Here is a 24,041-nt window from a genome sequence, read left to right on the forward strand (position 1 = left end):
ATGACTGTGTAGTTATTTATATCTACATTTCCTCTTCCCATTACTTAGATACACAGTTGCCAACTGCCCTTTTCTTCACTTAACATTTGCCACTCAATAAAATCTATCCTAGAGATCACTCCCTGATATTAGGGAGAGCAATTCCTCATTCCTTTCACAGTTATCTAGTGCTCTGTTTTCCCCTTCCTTATTAAATTGTAGCATTTTTTCCAGCTCTTCTGCTCATGTGTATAGAAGGGGTCCATTACCATTTGGGCGAGTACACCGAGAGAGTTTCAGGTGCCCGAGGGGTGAGAAAATTAGACAGCAGCCAGGCGCGGTGGCTCACGCCTGTAATCTCAGCACTTTGGAGTCCGAGTCGGGTGGATCACCTGAGGTCAAGAGTTTGGGATCAGCCTGACCAACATGGTGAAACCTCGTCTCTACTAAAAACACAAAAATTAGCTGGGTATGGTGGCCGGTGCCTATAATTCCAGCTACTCAGGCTGCTGAGGCAAGGGAATCGCTTGAACCAGGAAGTCGGAGGCTGCAGTGAACTGAGATTGCACCACTTCACTCCAGTCAGAGCAACAGAGAGAAACTCCGTTTCAAAAACAAAACAAACAAACAACAACAACAACAACAAAAGAAAAGAAAAGAAAAGAAACAAGAAAGTGAGACAGCAAACTAAAAAAACCAGAATAACTTATCCTTCCCCTGGCCACCGCCCATCTACATTTGATTAAGCTCCAAAACAAGTTTTAGTCTTTCTCTCTTCCCCATCAATGACTGTTCTTTAAAAATAAATTTCCATTGTGAAAGATCAAAGTTTTTCAAATCTAGGAGAAGTCTGTTTTTGGCTTTTTAAAAATTATTGTATTATTTTCTCATTCCTGGACTTGGATCTAGGGATGTCCTGTATGCCAATTTGCAAGAGTGTCTATTTGGGCGTGTAGGCTGCCCAAAGCTGTATTAGTTTTATAGAGTCCATGTTAGTTTTCTATTATTTATTTTCAGATTTCAGGGGACTTTTTCTTATCTCATTGTGCCAAGGTGAGTGCTCTGTCCACTAGTGTCCTGCAAGAGTTGTCAGCAACCATGAGGTTCAAAACATTATTCCAGGTTACTAAGTGGAATTAAAACCTAGGCATGAGGAATTCTTTTTCACTGTGATCAAGTAGCAACTACAAATGTTAGTTTCTTCTGAAGATTAGCAGGCACAAAAAAAAAAAAAAAAAAAAAAAAAGCTACCGGATGTGAGGTGGGACACAAAGCTCCTTTGGTGCTGAAACAATTCTCAGAATGAGGATTTGAGGCCAGCCAAATGGAACCCCCAGCTGGGCCAGAGGAAATGAGGCCTCAGCCTTCACCAGGGGAAGACACAAGAGGAGCCCTGAGCTGAAAGTGATGATGGGCTGATTCTTTTATGATTTCACAGAAGCCTTAGACCACAGCAATCTGTTCTCCGTAACAAATGAGAAGGGCCAGGCTCAAATTAATTATTTTGGCACTATTATCATACAGACCAATTCAGTACATTTATATAAAGCTAAATATTAAACCTATTTATTTTCTCCTCTGGCTCATAAGCTGTCCTTCCCCTCCCCCCATAATGGGTTACACTATTAAAGAATGAGAGCTAAAATTTCAGAAAATTCATTTCCATATGAATATCATATTCTGCAGTTTGAAAAAGTACACAAGTATAAAATATACTCCCTTCTGATGTGGTCCCAGGGGGAAGAGTCAGGGGAGGTCTTGCTAACGGTGAGGGTGTGAATGCTGAGTTGGCAGAAAGAAGAGAGGATGGAGGATGCAATAAAGAATGTGATCATTCCTAGTTTTTAAAAATAAATATTTTGTAAGAACGAAGCTTGCAGTCTGCTAACACAGAAATTTAGGATGCCATTTTCCCAATGGTCCCTAAATTATTTCATTTAAATCTTTCTCCATTGTATCAATCAAACCCACCTCTCTGAACTTTCCTTCCTTACAGAATTGCAAATTTTAATATCTGCTTTTAGAATTATCTCCTGTCTACAAGCAATGGACCAGTAATAACACACATTCAAGAGCAACATCTGAAACAACTTCATATAATGGAAAGGTGGGACAGATTTCTTTTGGCCGGTTAAAACACCATATTGAACAAATTATTTGCTCTTCAGTAATTTTTATCTTTTATTTTCTCTTTTCCTAGGCTCAAGATGAATCTGCTTACGCCTGTTTTTTGCTTGCCTTTAATCATACAAATAGCACCTAGCCTATTCTTCCATCTCCTTGCCGCTCCCCCACCCTCCTTCATTAGAAGGTTCCCTCTGTTCCCATTTCCTCTTTTACTTCATTGTGAGCAGCTGGGCTATGTGCTTACAGCAAATTAGCTGTAAAATAAAGCAGGCTTTTTTCCCTTTTTCTTTTTTTTCGGGGCGTTGTGGGAGAAAAGGTGGTTAGAGAAATTATCCTACAATAAGCAAGTGTGGACAAGGATCAAATAAGCAGAAGAAATAATCCTGTTGGAGGGTTCGCTCACACAGATGAACCATAGTTAAGTGTATTTCCCTCCTGGGGGTCTCTGTTGCATCCTTCTGGATCCTTACTCTCAAGTTCTTTACTAGTGGCATTTTCCAATCAGTTCTTGATTTTCACAGACATCCACCAGATGAAACCCTAGTTGGAACGTGTAGTACTTTAAAATATTGAAATCCAACTGCAGTCTCAATGTTGCTGGCCTCACTTCTTGTGTATGTTTAAAAATGCAACAACAATTGTCACAGTTATTCATCGATGTAAAAATTTCAGGCAGGCACTGAAATTGTATATGGTCCCGAGAGGAAAATTAGTTCTAAAGGTAAGGAAGTAGAAATAAGCAGGATGAGAGAGAGAGGCATCATTAGACAAGGTCCTTCTCCTAGCAACAACTCACAGGTATTTCGGCACTCTGTCTCTGGGGTGGGAGATGTTGATTTTTAGTAACAGCCTGTTAGTATTTAAGATGCACCCTTCCTGAAGATGCTGAATGGCCACACATAGCAGACTCTTTATAAGGTCAAATAAAGTCCTCCATGCTTGGATTCAGCATCACTGACAAGGTGTTGCTAATTGGTATCACATGGCCTGTCTCCTAGCGGGGTTGAAATTTAGTATATTATCACTTCTCTACCCTACCTCAACCAGGACAGACATACCTCAAGAGGGGTGAATGGAAATAATCCTTCAATAGAGAAGGGAGGTGGTCCCCTTAGCATTTACTGGACGCCCCATCTTTATACCTATTGGTTGTCAAATTCTTTCGTTAAGCAATGAAATATTTTATTTTACAAATAAAACATTACTTGGCACATAAGTATGCAAAGTAGCAAAAGGAACATTTGAATACCTCAAATTTGTTTTGCAATTTACAAATTATGCAAGCATAATTTTAAAATTAATTTATTTAAAATGCACTCAAAGAGAATTCTGAGGATGTTTGGTTGTACAAAAAAGTTGAAATTGTGATGGCTGTTGCCACATTATAAGAGCCTCATTACCCAATTCCTCCCTCTCTACTTATGTTTTTTTGTTTATTTGTTTTGGTTACAAAGTATGGAGAAAATTCTGATTCATACATGTAAGTAGAGGGAAATGGTAAGGTTTTTGTTTTTTAATGACATTTACTTTGTAACTTTAGAATATTCTCTATTTCCCAGGAGATGACCACAGAAGAAGGTCTATAAAGTTGGCATAAAAACAAATTAACCTGACAGCATCAGGCTACAGGTGGAAGTATCAAATTTGTTCACATCACTTGATGTTTCAGTTTACTGTTTAAGAGTGGTTAAGCATATTTAAAAGTGCAGTTCAAATGAAATGTTTGTAGAGTCTCTGAAACACTGTGGCAGGCTCTAGGGTGAAGAATGTGGCTTGGAAACCATTGCGTTGGGGGCATTTCCAGAGATATTACTGGTAGCACTAGTATCATCTTGGGAGAAAAGTCACAAAAATCAGTGAGACAGGAGTGTGAGTATGTTTCCTAAAAAGCCATAAGCACTTTGGAGAGCGTCCACCTCCTATTTCATGATTGTTGGAACAACTTTTCTGTCCCACTCTTTTGTTACTGTCAGAGTTTCTGTAGTTGATGCCATGCAAATTGAGGATGCTGGTGATGGGTTTGGAAGCCCTTCCTGAGCCTCAGGGTTCTAGAGCTGTGTGGTGCGCTCTACTTGTCCTCAGTCACATGGCGCTACTTACATTTAAATTTTATCAATTAAAATTATGTAAATTAAAAATTCATGTCTGCAGTTTTCACTAGGCACATTTCAGGCACTCAACAGTACGTGGGGACAGCATAGACTTAGAACATTTTTATCATCACAGAAAGTTCAATTGGACAGCACTGTTCAGAACGAGAGCCACTCATCTGCCTGGCTGCCATTTTCAGGTTCCTCTTGAAAAGAGCTTATAACCCAGCATAAGATTATCTTTTTGGTTAACACAAACTTCCCCTACATTGTATTAGAACTCCTTAAATGAAAGATGGGGGTAAACACTTGGTAATGTCTTCTGGTCCCCAACACAGTCCTCGTTTGTAATGATCCATGATAGAATAATAGAGTAAACCGGGGCTTTTATTTGAGAATTCCCTAAAGGATCATAATGGGTGAACATAATGATTAAGGGAAGGAATTGTGAAGCCAGGCTGCAATGTCTGAATTCATTTAGCCACTTATAGGCTGTTTCATCTTCGGGAAATTAATCTTTGTGTGACTCTGTTTCCTGCTTTGGGATACTACTACTATTTACTTCATCAAGTCATTGTGAGAATTAAGTGAAATATTGCATTTGAAGCACCTTAGCATAGTGACTAGTTCTTATTGAGCATTTGATATAGGTCACCTATTTTTATTACCATTACAACCTGCTCAAATGAGGAATTCCAATCTGGAGGTCATTCTTTGAACAAAAGGTTTGAAAACATGAAGCATGAGAAAAGTGATTTTAAAAAATTTCCCAGATGAGAAAGTATTAGTAAAAATGTGAACAGTGAGAAGGGTGTCTGGTTAGGATTGGAAATCATCAAATATCACAGATTCCTCATTTTTTCGTTTCTTTGAAGGCCCTAGTTGGGAATGAAATGTCTCTCTGTTATTGCCACATGTGAATGACATCTTGGCTGAAAATTGAATTTGTGGGTCCCAAATTATTCTCTTCAAACATTCAGAGACGTTGCACCATGGTTTTCTGACATTTGGCATTTGAGAGCAATCTGGCCTAATATTAGTTACCTATTGGGTTAGCGGTGTCTTTTTCTGAGTTCCCACAGAATTAAACTGAATCAAGGATCCACATGCAAGTAATTTATTTGGGAAGTGAAGGTAGTAGAGTAGAAAGGGCGAGACATAGAATGAAGGCAGCCAATATAGGATGCATAGTGTGTTATTGAGCCAGGTACCACTGTGTATACCTGGAGCAGTGAATTCTGGGAGCCAGTGAAAATCACATTTCTCAAAATTAACCTGTCAGTGAAATGAGAGTGACCTTGGTATTTAATCACCAAATCCTGCCTCTCATTGGTTAGCACACTCCTGGGGTTGTTGGTTCCTTAGGTCTTGCAGACATCTGCAAGGGCAGACAAAAAGGCTATAGTGTCACCAAAAGGCCTGATAAAAGAATCCAAAAGTTGGCAGCTAGAAATCAGCCTGGATTGCACTGAAGTGCTAAGGGTGAGGGCGCACAGGCAGGGACCAACAGTGTCTGCCACTGAGGGGAACCTCTTCTGCACAGATACTTAAATGATTGGCCAATTGATTAATTATAATTCCATGGGTTGCTTTTTTTTTTCCCTCTGTGCTATTTTGGACCTTTTGCTCTCTCTGGATTTCACTTTTTCTTAGTTTCTTTCTGTCTCTTCTTCTGCAGAATGGGCCCTGGGCCTGTGCCAGGATTCCATTTAGGAGAAGGGGGAGCTATTTGGCTGATTTGTAAGGTGCTTAGAAGAGTTTCTGGCATATATGCAGCTCTATAAGGATTTTTGAATCAAACGACTCTGAGGTAGTTACGATTAGTTATTACACTCATTTTACAGATGAGAAAACTGAGGTTATGTAATTTGCCCAAGGTCACACATGTGCTAGAAGGGAGAGGCTGAGTCCAACCCTGGGCCTCCTGGGTCTAGATTTCCCATTCGTGACCACTTGACAATTGCCGTACTTGACAATTACTTGAGATTTGCCATGAGCCTATTACTCACCCCCAGATGGAAAAAAGCAGGAAGTTGTTTTTGTTCCCACCAAAAAAGGTTTGCCAGATAATGTTCTCATGTCTTGATGTGACTGTTAATAGCATCATCTTCTAAACCCAAAACATCAAATCTGCATTTTCTCCAGGCACAATTGGTGTTCCCTTCCCTGCAGCAGAATAAAAGCTAAATATGCTATAAGCCTCTGTTAAGTTCTATAAGGTGTATGGGATACATGTACATAAAATACACTCACACACATACACACACACTTTTTTTTCCATAAAATACCTGTGGGTGTTTTCACTCTTTAGGTACCACTAGAATTCTGAGCACTTTGAATCGATTTTTTGACATGTTGGAGTAGAGATGGGTGATGTAAGGTGGAGATGTAGAGAGGTGTGTGGGATTTAACTGAGTTCTGGCCACTCTCTCCTACTTAGGAAGTGCAGCAGCACCACCATTCCATGCTTAGGTAGGTAAAATGTCAGTACAGGTCGGAGAGGTCTATCTATGGAGGCATCTGCTCTCTGCAGCCCCATGAGTAATAGCCTGGGTGTGGAGTGAGTGGGAGAAACATCTACTCAGCAACAGAAACTGACTGCTGTGCATGCAGAACCAGGCCACAAGGAGAGAGGGAGGAGACCCACGACAGTGGGCTGCCGGCGGCCAGAGGCAGCGCGCTAGCAAGCAGCTTCTCCTCTCTCCCTCGCTCCTTCCCTAATAGGAGTGGAATCCACGCTGGGATAGGTGAGATAGCACACAGGCAGATTGCCCACCAGATGGTACAATCTTCTATTTAAGAAATATTTGAAAGGGCAACAAAATACAGCAGAAACCATCCGACAGTCCACATGGCTAATGCAAAATTAGCCAAAATCATGGCAGCAGCAATGACGGGGTGTTGTGGGGTGAGGTGTAGGAAAGGCTGCGGAAAGGTGAGCACTGTGATGTCACGCAGGGCAGGTGGCAGGGAGTCTGAGCTGCTTCTCCATCATTGCACTGTGGTGCTTCATGTGTTTCTAGAATGCCCAGTCTGTAGCCTGTGTTTGAGAAGTGCCAAGGCTGAGGATGATGGCACAAGTGTGGCCATCCAACCTGTGTCTCCCAAGCTGGGAGGTCTCTGGTCTTCTCACTCTGGATGGGGTGGGACTTTGTCATTGCTGTTCTGTGACTCTTTCCTCATTTCCATATCTCGGTTGAGTGGCGTTTTTCTTCCTGATGTCCTGTTACAGCCCTATTTGTCAAAACCACATACACTATCAGCGTCAGCACCATCATACTATTGTTCATTGAGCTCTTACTTTGTCCCAGGTACTGTGCTAAGCACGCTACCTCAGAATAGCTAATGCATGCTGAGTGGTTGCTACTGTTTAGAGTGATTTACGTATATTGTCTTATTTCATGCCCACACAAACTAATGAGGTAGGCACTGTTACTATCATTTTCATTTCACACAAGGGGAAAGTGAGGCCTGGAGACCCTGATTAACTTTCCCAAGGTTACATGATTATTAAGGGGAAAGAAATTTGTCGACCCCCGTCAGTGCCTCTTATATGTTATTTTTCTCTTTTCATCCTTCTATGACCACCCTGTGAAGATGTTGTCATCATTTCTAGTATATATAGTTAAGGAATCAGCAGTTTAAAGAGTGTAAGGAATTCCCTGGGGTCGCATGTCTAACAAGAGTTGTTTATCTTATTCCATAGCTGTTGACTAACCACCGTGGGAGACCGTCTCTTTTCCACCAGTCACTCTTGCTCCCTCTCTCCCAGCACTGACATCCTCAGCATCCATGCCTGAAACCCCAGCAACACATTGGCTTTGTATTTCATTGCTTTCTAAGTCTTATTTCTTCTCAGTTAGAGTATCCTCTTTCTGTTCCCCTCTTCTCAATTCCCATTGCTACTAGCTAGTCAGGATGAGGTTTCTTTGCCTTCATAGTATTATTAAAGTATTTGCCGTTAGTCCCCACTTGCCTTTCCTACAAAGATGATTCATCCCACACTATACCATGACTCCTAGGCATGAGTCTCCAAGACAGACCCTGCCTCCAGCATTCTAGAGGTGGATGAATGATAGGCTGGTTTTCTCTATTAACTAGCCCCTAAGACCACAAGAAATCTTTGTGTGTGCATACACATTCACCACAGTGTAAAAACAGAAAACGTTGAATGTGTTTTCCATTGAATTATATAAATAGATATCTACATAAATACATTTATAAGAGAACGAAATTTTGAACAGAAACTGCTCTCATTGTTTTTGTAATGGGTTCTAAAGAGAGAGCTGCTGTCTTATAGGGCAAGTCGGTTTTCCATTGAACTTTTCTCTTTGACCATCATGGAGGGAATGTTGGTAGTTTTGATGTTTAATTTTCGGAATACAGTAAGGCTTCATTATTCATAGAAGGTGTCTTCCTGGGAATTACAACAGACAATGGAACAGAAATGGGATTGACTAACCCATCGACCTTGTATCACAAGAGCAGAAAGAAATAAAAACTGAACAGACCCCCGTGTTTTCCATCCCCCAAGGGCTCTGTCTGTTCTCAGGCCTGGGCTGCTTTCTGTTTTCCCCTCTGGAGGGTTCCAGTATCAAGCATCTTTGTGTTAATTAACTCAGCATGTGGCACATAAAGGCCTGACAGCAGATAGCTAATGTTTTGGATATGCACTCAGTTTAAGGATTAGCTCAATTCCAAAGGACAACTTAACGTTGCCACACTACCGTTGACACTTGGCGATCTGAGGCAAATTTCCAGTTCTGGGCAATCTTCCTTCTGCCACCATCACACATGTGGACTTCAACTCCTCCCTCTCTGCTCTTAGAAGCTCAGACAAAGCAAACCAATTTAAAGACTTTCATTTGATCTGAATAAAATCGAAAAGACACATCTTGCAATTGCTGGTAAAAACCAACAATAAACAAAATCCCGCAGTACAGCGGATTATCTGTGCCAATATTTGTTTCTCCTACTATGGGAATTTTATTGATTAAATACATTTATATGTATATAATATCAATTAAATGTGTGTGTGTGTGTGTGTGTGTGTATGTAAGTAATAAGTTTATAAGGAAGTTTCACCTCTAAGATAGCTCTAAAGCTAAATTCCTTAGAATAGGTATGTGGGGAGAAACCAGTATGGTTTCTCTTTGGCCTGTAGTATTTTTGAACATAGAGTAGTGCAAAGGTTGAAAAATGACAGGTGATAGGCTGCATCTGGCCTCTTGACATGCTTCATTTGGCTTTGTGCAGTGTTCTTAAAAATTTATAATTGAAAATATGGGACTTTTTTTCAAAGTTTTCATTTTTGGGTTTCCTTGTCTGGGTCTGCACTCCTTCACAGCAAAAATTGACAGGAGCCAAGCAGCCCTGTTGCACGTGCAACACGGTGCACACTTCACTACAAGCACACGGGGTTTGAAAGGCCAATTCCTGAACCCCAAATTGTGCACGTGCAACATGGTGCACACTTCACTACAAGCACACGGGGTTTGAAAGGCCAATTCCTGAACCCCAAATTGTGCTTTCTCGTTGCTCTGCCACCCCCAAGTTTGCTACATCTCCCACTTAGTTCCTGATAGTTTCTTGGCCATTTTGCCCAAAGTAGGCTGTTAAATAGGACACGCTGGGTGGAGTTGGGCAGGGTTCATCTTAGACTCACTTTTTATTTAGCTTTCACAAAGCAAGGTTTTCATGACTATTGACCAGCTTCCCAGAAATTACCTGGTGAGTTCCTTTTCAAAAATCAAAAGAAACAGGCAAATATAAAAATTTGGAAAGGCTGACAAATTTAGCCATTTGGCATGGCATTTAAAAATGGATGTAGCAGTATTTTTAAGGTACTCTTTCAAATGTCATGACAGCTGTCCAAATCTGTAATTTTAAAATATATTTTATGTTATCACATACATTTGCTATATACTCTATCAAATATATGACTAATATGTGAAAACAAATATGTGTGCCACCCTGCTGACTCATGCTCTTTGAGACATTGGAAACTCCTTGAAGGACCAACTAAAAGCCGCTTGTGGCTGGAAAGAGAAGCCCAAGGCTACCAGTGCTTTTCTCCAGGGTGTTTGCTCGAGAATCAACTTTCGTTTCCCCTTGGAATGAAAGGCACATATCAGAGAAGTTCCACAGAATCAGGCACAGATAAAGAAGACAGGTCTTAAAGACCTGAGAATGGTTCTTTAAATCATTCATTCATGCATGCATCCACTTATTCATCTATTCACTCACCCAATGAATATTTATTGAGCAACTACTATGTGACACCTGCTATGATGTTAGATGCCATCAGGGGATAAATATATGGTCAAAAATTTATGTCTTTCTTTTTTTAAGGAGCTATATGAGTTTCTCAGGCTGACTTAACAAAGTGCCATAGATTGGATAGCTTAAACAAATTTATACATTCATGGTCTCACAATTCTGAGGGACAGAAATCTAAGATGAAGGTGTCAGCAAGATTGGTTCCTTCTGAGGGCTGTGAGGGAAGGATCTGCTCCAGGCCTCTCTCCTTGGCTTATAGATGGCTGTCCTCTTCTCCCTGTGTTTCCCGTCATTTCCTCCCTTGTCTTGTACTTGTCTGTGTTCAAACTTCCTCTTCTTTGGACACCAGTCAGTCCTATTGGATTAGGGACCACCCTAATGAGCTCATTTCAACTGAATCACTTCTGTAAAGACCCTATCTCAAGTAAAGTCACATTCTGAGGTACTTGGATTAAGAATTCATGAATTTTTTGAGAGGATATAATTCAATCCCTGCAGGAGCTTCTAAGGTAATCATTTCTATACTCTAAGTTAGACTGCTTACGTTTCACTTGTTGGTCCTGCTGTTTCTTTCTTTTTTTTTTTTTGAGACGGAGTCTGGCTCTGTTGCCCAGGCTGGAGTGCAGTGGTGCAATCTTGGCTCACTTCAAGCTCCACCTCCAGTGTTCATGCCATTCTCCCGCCTTAGCCTCCCGAGTAGCTGGGACTATGGTCGCCTGCCACCACACCCGGCTAGTTTTGTTTTTGTATTTTTAGTAAAGGCAGGATTTCACCATGTTAACCAGGATGGTCTTGATCTCCTGACCTTGTGATCCACCCACCTCGGCCTCCCAAAGTGCTAGGATTACAGGTGTGAGCCACCGTGTCTGGCCAGTCCTGCTGTTTCTACTGGTAAAGGCATCTGTCTTTCACTGTTGCTAATGACCATCTCATCTATTCCTAAGTTGTGCTGGCCTAAGAAATTTTAGAAGCTGATAAGCCTAGCTTGACTCTGCAGACACAAAATTTCAGGAGCTGAACATGGAATGGAGATACAAATGAAAGGGCCTTGATTTCAGGTGTACCCGTTTGTAACTTGAAGGCTCAGCTTATGGCCAGGAGTGGAAATAAAAGATCCCTGTAGTGTTTTCTAGTAGGATAAGATGCCATGAAATGTGGGTGGACAGAGAGAGAAAAGCCAGTGAAGATAAGTTCTAGGCCAGTTAGACAGAAACATTCTGAGAAGTGAAAATCTTGGTAACACAGAGACTGTAACAAACATGACCCATGTAACTCTTCATGTGCAAGAACAAAGGCAGGAAGAAGCAAAGAGCAGCCAGAGATCTAGGACCGACTGGTGGGGTTTGTGGAGAATGTGCTCTGAGGCATGAGTGGGGGGTATACAGTTAGGAAATCTTGGCGGACATCCTTAGACAAGATCATGCCAGAGCCCAGGAAGAGACTCTTGTGGGGCCCAACTCTGAGCAAATCTGTGAAGTAGGGGCCCCATTCATTATACCCTTTTCCCAAACCTTTTCCTCTCTTGACCTTTTCATTCTGGCATCTTCCTTGTTTCATTTTTCTGGTATCCTTAGCTGACCCAGGGTACAATGAGAGTTGACAAATCTCTTTCAACAGCATGTTAATCACCTGGGCATCTTGTTAAGATGCAGATTCTGATTCAGAGGGTCTGGAGGTGGGCCCAGCCTGGTCCACTAGCCACACTTTGAGTCACAAGGGTTTATGGAATGATGGAGCCCAACAAGGTTCAGCGAAAGCCTTGATCTCTCCTTTAGGAGCTCAAGGCTCAGTGGGTTCCCTGGGTTAAGAACAGAAGATGCCCCTCTTGGCTACTGCCATCACCTTAACTTTTACTAGCTGTATTCATTAGTAAGGGTTAGAGAGAAAAGAAAAATAACAATAGTGTTCTTAATTGGATCCCTGAAAAAGATACTGCATTTCCACTGATTAAGGCAATTAAAGGTGCAAACATTGCTGCTCAAAAGCTGACATCTTCAGGTGTCTCATAACAAAAATTAATATCACTGCTAGCTGTGCCACCTAGTCATGCTGTAAAGTAAATTAATTACTGCAACCAAACTAATAATAACAGTGCAGGCAGAGTTGTAGCAATCTTGTGGCTTACCATTGGAGACTGAGCAGGGACTTTTGCCTCTCTGCTACCCATGAGCGCAACCCAGCAATTGCTGACTGTAACATTTCTATTGTATGGTTTATGCTAAATATGCATATCTTAATTGCATTAGTCAAAATAATTAGCTAATATATTTTTGCATAATGACGAGGTAAGCAAATATCACCATAGCTCAGTGGTTCTTGCATGAGTAAATTTGGAAAATTAATAGACTCCCAATTTCCTAATTATCTGTCTTTTATTCCATGCTCAAACAAAGAAATGCTACTGCACACTCTTGGGCATCGTGTAATTTAGTTTGCACCTTGAAAATTTTAAAGCACCTGTGTTTGTTTTCTCCCCGTTTCGCAGGAAAGTGATATAAAAGAAAAAAATACAGCTCCTTCCTTTAATCACTCTTAAATTGAAATATGAAGAAAGTTGTGGATCAATACATTTTAATTTCTATATGCAAGTGGTGTGTTGAATTATAAGGTAGTTTTAATGCATCAGAAAACTACTATAAAATTAATATAATTGTCAAGATTCTTTCCAAAGTGACAGTCCACAGCAAGCACCCAAGTTCTAGAGGAATGGTGGCATTTCTTCCTACTGTCCTTCCCCTTGAATCTAGCAATCTTCCCAGTTTTGCCTAGATGTCTCCCCATTTTCTCACACTTGCAGGACAATGGTGCATCATGGTCTCTACCTGAGGACAGTGTGGTTGAAAAATAAAGCTTGCTGCCTTGACAAACTGCTTGGCAGACAATAGCTGAATTCCTTTGGGTTCCATCTTATTTATTTGGGCCTGTGATTGGTAACCAGGCGAATATGCTGAGCTACCTCATGAAACATCTTTCTTTAACAGAGCCTGGCCATTCCTGTCTAAGGTGTCAGCTCTTCCTCAGTCTTCAAGAGAAAGCATATTCTTAGCATGTTAATCTAATGCATAAGGAACACAGAAATCTGCCCAAAAGGACATTTGAACAATATGCTAATATCTTCTGAAGAGCTTGGAAACATTCTTGCCTCATGCCTTCCAATGGCAGGTTTCAGGCCACCACTTAAAGGGAAGAATGTGCTGGGACCCGAAGCCACCACATCTGGATGAAATCCTCATGCCAAGCCCTAAGCCATCAGGCTAACAGTAGACAAGTCATTTAGGAGAGAAAGCAGCTGGGTGAGAATTTCCCTTAAGTTTCTGATGAGTCTTTAGATTTTCGGTGGCTTATGGGAGAGCAATCTGTAACCTGAGAAGAGAAGAGATCTTCATTGATGTCACTTTGCCTCTAAACAAGCTCTGATCGAATCAATTCCCTTAGCAGGTGCGGTACTTGTCAGGATTCCAGCCTTGAGACCACTTGGGCTGCCTGTCAGCAAACTCCATGTAGGTGTCTGGAGCAGGTAGCAGCTGCAGGTTGTAACGTCCTCTGCTACGGCATTCACTTCCAGGCTCACATGCAAATCGCCAGCAACTATGAAGAGAATGTATGTAAAATTCATTTTAATTTGTGCACGTGAGTGTAACAGGCTTTAATTAAGATGGAGAAAGAGATAAAGACATGCTCAATGGTGTGCATGGGGGAGGCCATGAAATTGCAAAATCCAATTTTATAGAATGCTAGCTGGTGCAAGGGGAATAAACCCAAATTGTAAGAACACACCTTGGCCCGTCAGCAAAGGGAAGCTGGACTTTGTCAACCCACGCGCCAGATTACCACAAGGGCAGTTGCACACAGGAGGCAAAAGGAAAGCCACTTACAAGAGATGGGAACGGAAATCTTAAAAGAGAAAGTAATGCAGGAAGAGAAACAAAGGCCAAAAATGGATATGCTGAGAGAAAACCCAAAATTATTGAAGATGAAAACATACGGGGAGAAAAGTAATAGAAATTAGACCACAGGTTGTAAGAACATAACCAAAGCAGAAATCAGCGGGCACACAGATGAAGCAAATTGGGGAAGAGAGAATAAAAGACCTCAAGAATGGGGAAAATGCCTACCCACTCCTCATGGTTCAGGGCTCAGCTTCCCATTGCTTCTGAGGCTTAGAGAGGTCGTGCCTGTGTCTCAGTTGTAGATAACCCTTTATCCAGACTAGAAGCTGAGGGCAAAGAAAGGAAATTGGACGTATTTTCCATCCTTCCTGTAACTCCTCAGAGTCCTAGATGAGCCATATCTTGCATAATTGTCAGACACTCACCCCGGAGACCCCAACTGAATGAGAGAGTCTCCCACATATGATGGCAGGGACACAGGGTTGGACGTGGGCGTGCAGCAGGAGGTCAGGCTTGAGGGGGAACAGGTTCAGGTTTTCAGCATGATCATGTTTGGCATGATCTAAGGTTTTTGCACTAAATTCTGAGGATAGCTGAGAGCCAGTAAAGGGATTAAAAATAGCATGGAGCACATGGTCAGCAAATCAACTGGAATAAACTATCAGTTACTGAGTAGCTAACCTTTACATGGAGATGCAAGAGTGTGAAAGACATATTATTTGCTTTCAAAGAGCTAATATTCTGAAATTCTGTAAGTAAATAATTTTTTTTAATTCCCCAAATAATACAGAAGCTCTATCTCAGGAGAGATAGAACATGATAGCATGCAAATCCCTGCCACTCAACATGTGATCCATGGACCAGCAGCATTGGTATCAGCTGGGGGCTTGCTAAAAATAAATGCTGAAGCTCAGGCCCATTGAATTAGAATCGGAATTTAACAAGATCCCCAGGTGATGAATATCCTAAGTGTTGGCCCAGAAGCCTTGCAAAAATACTAAGTGCAAAGCCTTCAGTGGAGGGCAAGATTTTATGAAGGAAGAGTAATGCTATAATTTTGTTTAGTAGAGATCAGTTTCACTGTCTGCTATGAGTCTGGTGCTTTAGGAGATCCATAAAGGCACAGAATAGGTTCCTTACAAAAGTGGGGAGCAGACAAAATGTAAAAACTGTCAGAGTTTTCAGGTACTCACCCCGTAGAACCTTAGAAACTTAGGAAAAAGGGAGGGAAACCCTGGATTCCCTAAGAAAAGGGGCTTGTATGAAAATTTAGACAGGCCTGTTTCTTGCATACCTGGACTGGAGAAACAGTTCCTACTTGCTGCATTAATTGAACTAGAGTAAGTTTTGGAAAAGGCAGAATGGTAGGAAATGAGGGAGATGGAATCCCTTAGGTATATCTTCGATGTTGCAGACTCTACATGAGTGATTTTACAAAAATACAAGTTAACTAGAATCTTCTCTAGATTAACAAGATCTAGAATCAACTAAAATTAGTGGTCTACCAAACCATCAATGTAAACTTCCTAGAAGAGCTCTCCTGGCCTCATATGGACTGCCTGCTGCCCATCTTTCTACTCTCCTGTACATTAATCTGGTATCACTGCTCCACCTGTCATGGGCCCCACCATATTGAAATGCCAGCTATTCCCACCTGCCCCCTTTTCCTTTTGTACCCAGTGACTTTACTCACATTGTTTCCTCTTCTTGTTATAGCCCCTCTCGCCTCATTTTGCATATCCTTTGGTAAATTCGTACTTGGACTTTGAATCTTAGCTCCACATTGCTTCTCTTTTACCGCAGAGTTAGGCACAATGCTCCCTGTCGTTCCATGGTGTCATGCGTACTGCTCTATCCTCCCCCTTATTGTAATTAATCGTTATTGTGTGTGCTTCATGCTAGACTCCAAGATCCTTGATGCAGTTAGGGTATCTTATTCATGTATTTCTAATCCCTATCATTATACTTTGGACTTAAGGAATACTAATTTAATGAAAAGATAAATGAACATGTGAATGGATGAATACATGTATAATGAATGGATGACATCAGATTATAGAGGGTCTCGAACGCCAGGCTATGGAAATTGGAATTCATCGTGCAGCTGTTGGAAGAAAAATGCAGTAGTAGCGTGTGGGTAAGATGCACTGATTCAACTCACATGTTAAGAAGTAAAATAAGAAAAAAAAATGAGGAAGGAAAAAGCACATGAACAGAGAGAAAAAGAAACCTCAGTGAGAAAAGCAGCGACAAAAATCTGCAAATTTATTTTGTCATAAAAATGTCTTATCTTCACATCTGGAGACTTGGGCAATTTTAGGTGACAGAAGTGCTACATGCTTTTGTGCATGCGTATACCCCTTGGCAGGCTCTCCAATAAGCCTAGTCAATGGCAAAAATCATTCAGTGAGGGTAGGGTGGCCTTACCTTCAAGATTACCTGCTCAAGTGTGTCCTGATGATTTATGGGTGTGATTTCGGATTGCTGCACATTTCCTCTATCATTTCCAAGATTGTTTTTACTTAGGCTATGGGATACATGGAGCACAGCCAAAGGAGGCGCCATGGTGTGGAATGCTAACAAAGGTGCACATTGGCTCCTGTGCGGTCACCTGTTGGCTACTTGCTTACGGGTGGCCTTTTTCTTTTGTGGTTATGTGAACAGAACCTTTGAATTGTTTTTGCTTCTTTGGCTCATTGCTATTTCAGAGATGAGTAAATGCACACATTTAGCAGACTTTAAATTGCCTCGGTTCTACTTTGAGCTGGCCTTCAAAGTATTATTTATTACAATACAATTATTAGAGCAAGGAATAAAGTCAGGAACTTTCATTATCGATTCCAAATTTTAGGAACCATTCTGTGAATTTGGCAAAAGAATTCTGTCTGGGGGAAGCTTGGAGAGCTCTCAAGACAGCATTCCTAATATAGGACCTCAGTTCCCACTGCAGCTTTGACTGGATGTGAGATTCTTAATTCAGGTCCCAATTTTTTCAGACTGTTATACTGGGCTGTTAAACAGCTGCTGTGTTTAACCACAGATGTGGGTGCATTTTATGGATGTGATTCCTGTGTGTATGTGTATGCGTGCCAATAAACAAACATGTATATATTTAAAACCAATATTGACACAGTGTTAAGACTGAAATCTTTGCCGTCAAATCAGGAAATTCCAAAGTTACATTTCCTATAACAGTATCCTCTTAGTCCCTTGCACATCCTGTATATTGCACCACAGCCATTTAACTCCCAAAACACAGGGGGATAGACTACTCCAGGCCTAAGCTGGCCAACGTAAAGCCGCTATGTGAATTATTTGGTTTTTGAAGTGCTTTAATTTTATGTCTTAACTTCATATTAACAAATTAAACTTTGACTTAGAAAGGCAGAAGAGAAACAAAAGGAATCAAGAAAGGTGTTTTCACTTGTAAGTCAAAAAGAGACACATCTAGTTTTATTCTTCAGTTAATCATCTTTATCCAAATGGAAGCTAAAACAGCAGAGTAAATGTTCCTCATCTTAGGCTCAACACTCATTGTTTAAACCTTCTACACTCAAAAATAGGAAACCATTTTTCTTCAAAATTGGCTTCCATTCCCTTCCTTAATGAGGACTACAATCTTGCCAAATTTGAAGTTCACAGCTTCAGTCATTTTTGAATTGCAGAAGCACAGATAAAACATTTTGATTTTTTTTTGATGGAAAATATGCAATTTTCCCTATCTAGGTGTATGGTAATATTCGCAGATATATCACATCTAAGTTTAGATTTGAATGAGTACTCTGGTGTCTAAGTGCCGGGCAACTAACATAAATGACTTTTGTTGGATTATTGTGTGTTGTCTTCTGGTTACCCTTCCATCTGGTTCTGTTTTATGGCCATTATCTACTTGGAGTGGTTTGTCAACAGGTGTGGATTTGCCTGGAGACCACAGTCTGACTATTATCTGACTCTTAACTTGGTGCCCCCTATGTTCTTACTTTTTAATCTTAATGCTTATTATGTTTCTGCCTTCTTTTTTTCCTGCTTCCAAAATCTTCTGAGAGTTGCCAGATAATAAGAGACAAATTGTGCAAATTAAATGTCAGGAAGTGGTGCATTAGTAACTGAGCTTTTTGCCATCAATGGTACAGCCGATTCCTCTCTCTCTAAGCCAAATACTTCTCCAAATTGGAGTAGGCTTGATGAATTTCTTTCTTTCTTTTTTTTTTAAGTTAAAGTATGACAGCTGCTTATTTTCATTTTTGTTCATCTGGTGAAACCAGAAGGGGCCCAAAGAAGTCATTAATGTCCACTGTGTGAAGGCTCTAGGAAATGCATTGAGGGTAGAATGCATGAACAGCATTGTTCACCATATGTAGACTAGAAACATCCTTATGTTCAGGGTCCATGGGTAAGAGAGGGAGTGTGTTATAATTAACTGTATAGTACATATGGTGGACTAGAAAGTTTACTCCTTGGAGACTAGTCGAGCTATAAAATCAAACAAACAATGAAAACAGAGTCAATTAACAATGGCTCTATCAAATGTTGTCATATAGCTCCTATGGTTTGGGTGGAAGACTTGGGGTCAGAAAGCACAGGCATGTCCTGACCCTAGGCCCCCACTTTTCTGGACAAAGCAGAACAGACTGTGTCAGATGAAGTTAACAGAGCCAGTTTACAAGAGGATGGCTGAGAGACAGAGAGAGAGAGAGAGACTGAGAGAAAAAGAGAAAGAGAGAGAAAAGAGAGAGAGAAAGAGAGAGAAGCTGCATCTGCCACTAAACCTTTCACTATGGATTCACTAAGGACCACTAGAAAGTCCGGAAGTGAGTCCTTCCCTCAGAGCCCATGTTCCGATGGCTATCTGGGCTTGTCTGTCAACATTGCACTTCGTCCAACAATAGGATCACTAAGAATTTCATGATCTGTTTCTGTAGCCCCATTTCCAGCGATCATGCAGCTATGAGTCTTACTGACTGAATGGAAAAATATTGGTCTGATCGGTGGCTTATGTTATGCAGGACAATGAGTATTTTAAACCAGATTAATCTGAACTTCCTCAAATCTAGACACGCTTCTGTGCTTCTAAATTATGTCTCTTGCCAAGAGAGAAGTCAGATGATGACAGAACGCCATGCCTCTCAACTCTCCAACTGCAGAAGAGTCTGGCTTTTCTTTTGAGGTAGACTAGCAGGCTCTTTTGCATCTGATGCCTTCCAGATATTCCTTGAGATAATTTTAACAATCTCGAGAGCTCCATATATGTTAACGGGTATATATGCAAAATGTAGGCTCTCCTTTTGCACTGATTGTAATGCATTCACAGTTACATCTCATCACATTAATAGCTTGCTCCAAAGCCTTCAATGGCTCCCTGTGGCCCTTAGGATAAAGTCAAAACTTCTAACAGAGGATAGATGACCCCTTTCTCTCTGGCCCTTTTGCTTTTTCACCCTCATATTTCTTCACTCTACCCACTTTGCACTCAAGATGTTAACCTCTACTGAAGCTTTCAGTTCCCAGAGATTCTTGAAAGCCTTCCTTGACCCATCTGTTTATCCTTCCCCACCTTCATGTTTGAATTTAGAGTTCCCTGCCACATCTTAATACATCTTGAGTAGCTTGTTGCACATCTATTATAAGATTTACCACACTTCTTGTATTTGCTTGGTTGCCTTACCTGCTAGATAATAATAACCTCTGTGAGATCTGAGACCACTGTGTCTGTCTTGTTTGCCTTGAGAACTTTATACCTAGCACCATGCTTGGCACATGGCAATCAGTGAACATTTGTTAAGTGTTGAACAAGTCGTTTTTATTATAGTCATTAAGATGACATTATATCTTTATTATAGATATTAAGATATTAAGATAAAGATGATGTGCATTAACCTAATGTTTCTTCTTTTTTTAAAAGAAATTTAACTGTAAAAATGTATCTAATTTATCTTAACTTTGTTCTGCTTTGAACTTTGTTGCTTTCTTCTAGCAACAAAGTTCTTCTAGAAAGTTCTTCCAGAACTTTCTTCTAGAAGTTTCAGAATGGCCTCGGGGCCCAAGACATTCAAGCTGCAATCTAAAAAGTTATGAAAGAAAAAGTCATTGGGTGTCCTATAGAATGCTGTTGATGGTACCCAAGCCCTGGGGTTGTTTTTCAGGTAATACAAAACCTTTTAACAAAACCTTTGGAGCACTTGAATCTTTTAAGCTGCTACTAAGATGTGTTTGCTTCAAGTAAAATTCTGTGGTATAATGAACGTCTGCATGGTTAAGTTCTGGTGCACAAAGATTTGTGCCCCTAACTGAGAGACTGGCAGCTAGGAGCACACATATGAGACTTGCGTATCTCAATCGACATATGATGAAGTGGAGAAATTTAACAAGAAGAGCATAGAACCTCAAGGCTCATCCAAACTTAGCCCTTCAAGAAGGAGTAGACAGCTACTCTGCCCTCAAAGATTCTGCTTTCTGACAATTATGATATTAAAATGCCAACTGCTAGATACCCTTAGAATTCTATTACTAATTATTTCATCATTGCATTGAACAAAAGCCTTTTTAGAGGAGAAACACATTAACCCACTAAACTCATTTTTATGGATTAATTTCAGTCCAGATCAACTAGACTAACTCTTAGAAGAGAGAGAACAGGACACTGAAGAAGTGAAATTCCAACAATATATAGCCACTGTCAAGAAGGACAGAGGGCAGGATTCAAAAGAAATGTTAAGCTTGTATGGGTATTGTTTGGCCAGAGACCTGCAACTGGAAAGTGGAGTGGCAAAAGGAACAGGATACTCTCTCTCTCTCTCTCTCTCTCTCTCTCTCTCTCTCTCTCTCTCTGTGTGTGTGTGTGTGTGTGTGTGTGTGTGGTGTGGTGTGTGTAAGATCTGGAGTCCCAAAGCTGATGAGAATGGTGCCACTAGCAAGCTTCATCTCTTAGATTTTATCCAGGTCCATCAGTGCTCAGCCTCATGGTTCTCCCAGTCAGGAGGTGAAAAGGGCACGATATTTAACGGTGCCTCAATTTCTCTAGCTGCCCAGCTTGCTTTTGAGCAAAGACCAGAGACCAGACTGGTATAAATTCTCAGGCTAGATTATGAGTACCAACAGGTTAATGTCACATTCTTTGATCTCTTTGCCAAAAGATTCACACAAATATCAGCTATTTCTCTGTATTTGTGGAGCACGTGTTTACTCAGGTACCACCAAGTCAGGACTAGCAATATTCTCCTGATCTGTTTGCTTGCTTTTAAAGCAGATAAAGTGTGCATTTCTGAGCCACATTTGTCCATTTCCTCCTTCCTCCCTTCCTCATCCCAGTTTGGTGCAGTATTTTTCCTCCTCTGATGGATGTATCAAGTATGAAGGTGAAGAAAATCCAGGGGAATAAATGGATGAAAGACTGGCTAATGACCAGTGGATTTAACCCATATTTAAAGTCTCACTTTCAGTAACTGGCGAGGGTGATACTTCTGGAGTGTATGAACCAGCTGGTATTAGCAAACGTGTGAAGATCTGCTGATGGAGGAGGGGGCAGAGAAGGTTTGTGGGTGTGTTTCGAAGTCTGTTGGATGCAACTGGTTTAATTTCCTTTGTTCATCTGCTTCAGTGTTTGCAGTGATTTGAGAGGGTCGTTTTCTCCCCACTCTGACACATTCGGTAAAGTCTGCGGATACTGTGTGACTCATTAGGCTGTCAGCAGCATTAAATGTTGCATATTCCATTTACATCAGGAAAACTTCTCTTGGAGGACAATGTGGGATACAGACTCTGGTTGCATCAGAGACAAAGAGAGTCAGAGAGATGACAAAAAAAGAAACACATGGGAAGAGGTAGATAGAGAGACACAAGAAAGAGTCAGGAGAACCAGAGAAAAAGAGGGACAAGAATCAAATAGATAGACAGAGATACCTAAGAAGAAGAAAGACATGCCAAAGACAGAGATAGAGAGCCAGACCTAGAGAAATGAGAGAGACTGGAACTGGGGTCATAATCCTGAAAGACACAATCCTGAAGACTAGAATTCCTCATGTTGAAATCCAGAAACAACAAAATCCCAAAAACGAACTCTGGAAAAAAGATAATACTTTATTTAAAAGACATGTAGTTACATTCTTTAAAGGGGATTTATTTGAGATGGATAAAAACGTGACAGAACACTGCATAGGTGACTTTGCACAATAAAGTAGGCAATGATATCATACATATTGTTGCAAACATCAACATTCAGGTATACTTACACTAATGACAGTCACACCAGTATAACAGTTATGAGCAGACAAACCATATTCAGAAAGAAATATATCAAAAAGTGAAATGTATAAATGCGTATCACTATGGTTGGTAATTGTGTGCACCCAGCTTTATAATTGCCGTCATCTGAAATATCATGATGGACAACCTAAGTCTTTTGACAAGATTGATCAAAAACTGTGATGGGCCATCATCGCATATGCAGTGGTCCAAAGAGCCAAGATCTCGAGACATTTTATCTTTTATAAATGCAGATGTACAAAAAGATTATCTCCTCATTCATTGAAAAAGTTTCAATGTTTTTACAAACAGGCACAATACTTACACACAAAATCAACATTGTGATAATGCATTTTCATGGAGTCAAATTTGCAAAAAACGTACGTGTACAATGAATTAGAACCCTCTAAAAGTATTAACACAATTTATACTCCCAGAGCTAAATGATGTGAAGATGAAATACATGTCATAGCGAATTGGTGCAATGTGTGAAGGGGCAGAAGTTCTACATGATTTGAGTAATTTGGCAGGAAAGATTTCTTGCATTTTTTGCCTGTGTTTTCACTTCTGTGATCTCCTAAACACTCATTGCACTTGTATTTGGAGAATGGTTGTGGTCTACAAATGTTATAAGTATATGCTGTCCAGTTGAAAGTCTGGTTGTTGCTCAGACATTGCAATTAAGTGATGTTCTGCTTTCACAGCACCAATAATAATTAGCTTTTAAGCTTTTATCTTTCACCATTAGGTAACCTTGTATACTGAACTTAACACAGCATTTTTGCAAGGGAACAATTTCACAGATCTCTTCCATGGTGTGGCAAGGAATACAGTAAGAAGGAATGCTATCCGGCTTCCCTGGTAATGAATCTGTATTGGTCAGGGTTCTCCAGAGAGACAGAACCAATAGGATGTGTATATAGATACACAGGAGGGGATTTATTAGGGGGATTGACTCGTGAGATTATGGTGGCTAAGGAGTTCTATGACTGGCCATCTGCGAGCTGGAGACCATGGGATGCGGATAGCATGTCTTGGTCCAAGTCCACAGGCTCCAGAACCAGGGTAGCCAATGGCATAACTCTCAGTCCAAGGATGAAAGCCTCAGGACCTGGGGGCTGGGGGACTGTGTGTAAGTCATAGAGTCCAAAGACCGGTGAGCCTGGAGTTTTGATGTCCAAGGCAGCCAATTAAAAATCTGTCCCAGCTCTCAGAAAGACCAATTCACTTCTGTATTTGTTCTCTCTGGGGCCCCTGGTCAATTGGATGGTGTCTGCCAGCACTGAGGATGGTGTCTGCCTCTTCCCTTCCTAGTCCACTAAGATCCACAAGCTAGTCTCCTCTGAAGCACCCTCACAGATACACACAAAATAATGCCTTACTAGATGCCTAGGTATTCCTGAATTCAATCAAGTTGATATCTAATATTAAGTCT

The 24,041-nt window shown here is 40.8% G+C and overlaps 1 long non-coding RNA gene across 1 annotated transcript in view; it reads left to right on the forward strand.

Moving 5' to 3' along the window:
• LOC106994525 (uncharacterized) overlaps positions 1-24,041 on the forward strand; it is a 64,009-nt gene that overhangs the window by 14,498 nt on the left and 25,470 nt on the right. The window contains exon 2 of the long non-coding RNA XR_001441133.3: positions 1,976-2,086. This is a non-coding gene — a long non-coding RNA (uncharacterized LOC106994525). The remainder of the gene's footprint in view (positions 1-1,975; positions 2,087-24,041) is intronic.

The sequence above is a fragment of the Macaca mulatta genome, chromosome 18 (assembly GCF_049350105.2).
Source record: "Macaca mulatta isolate MMU2019108-1 chromosome 18, T2T-MMU8v2.0, whole genome shotgun sequence".
Taxonomy (NCBI): Eukaryota; Metazoa; Chordata; class Mammalia; order Primates; family Cercopithecidae; genus Macaca; species Macaca mulatta.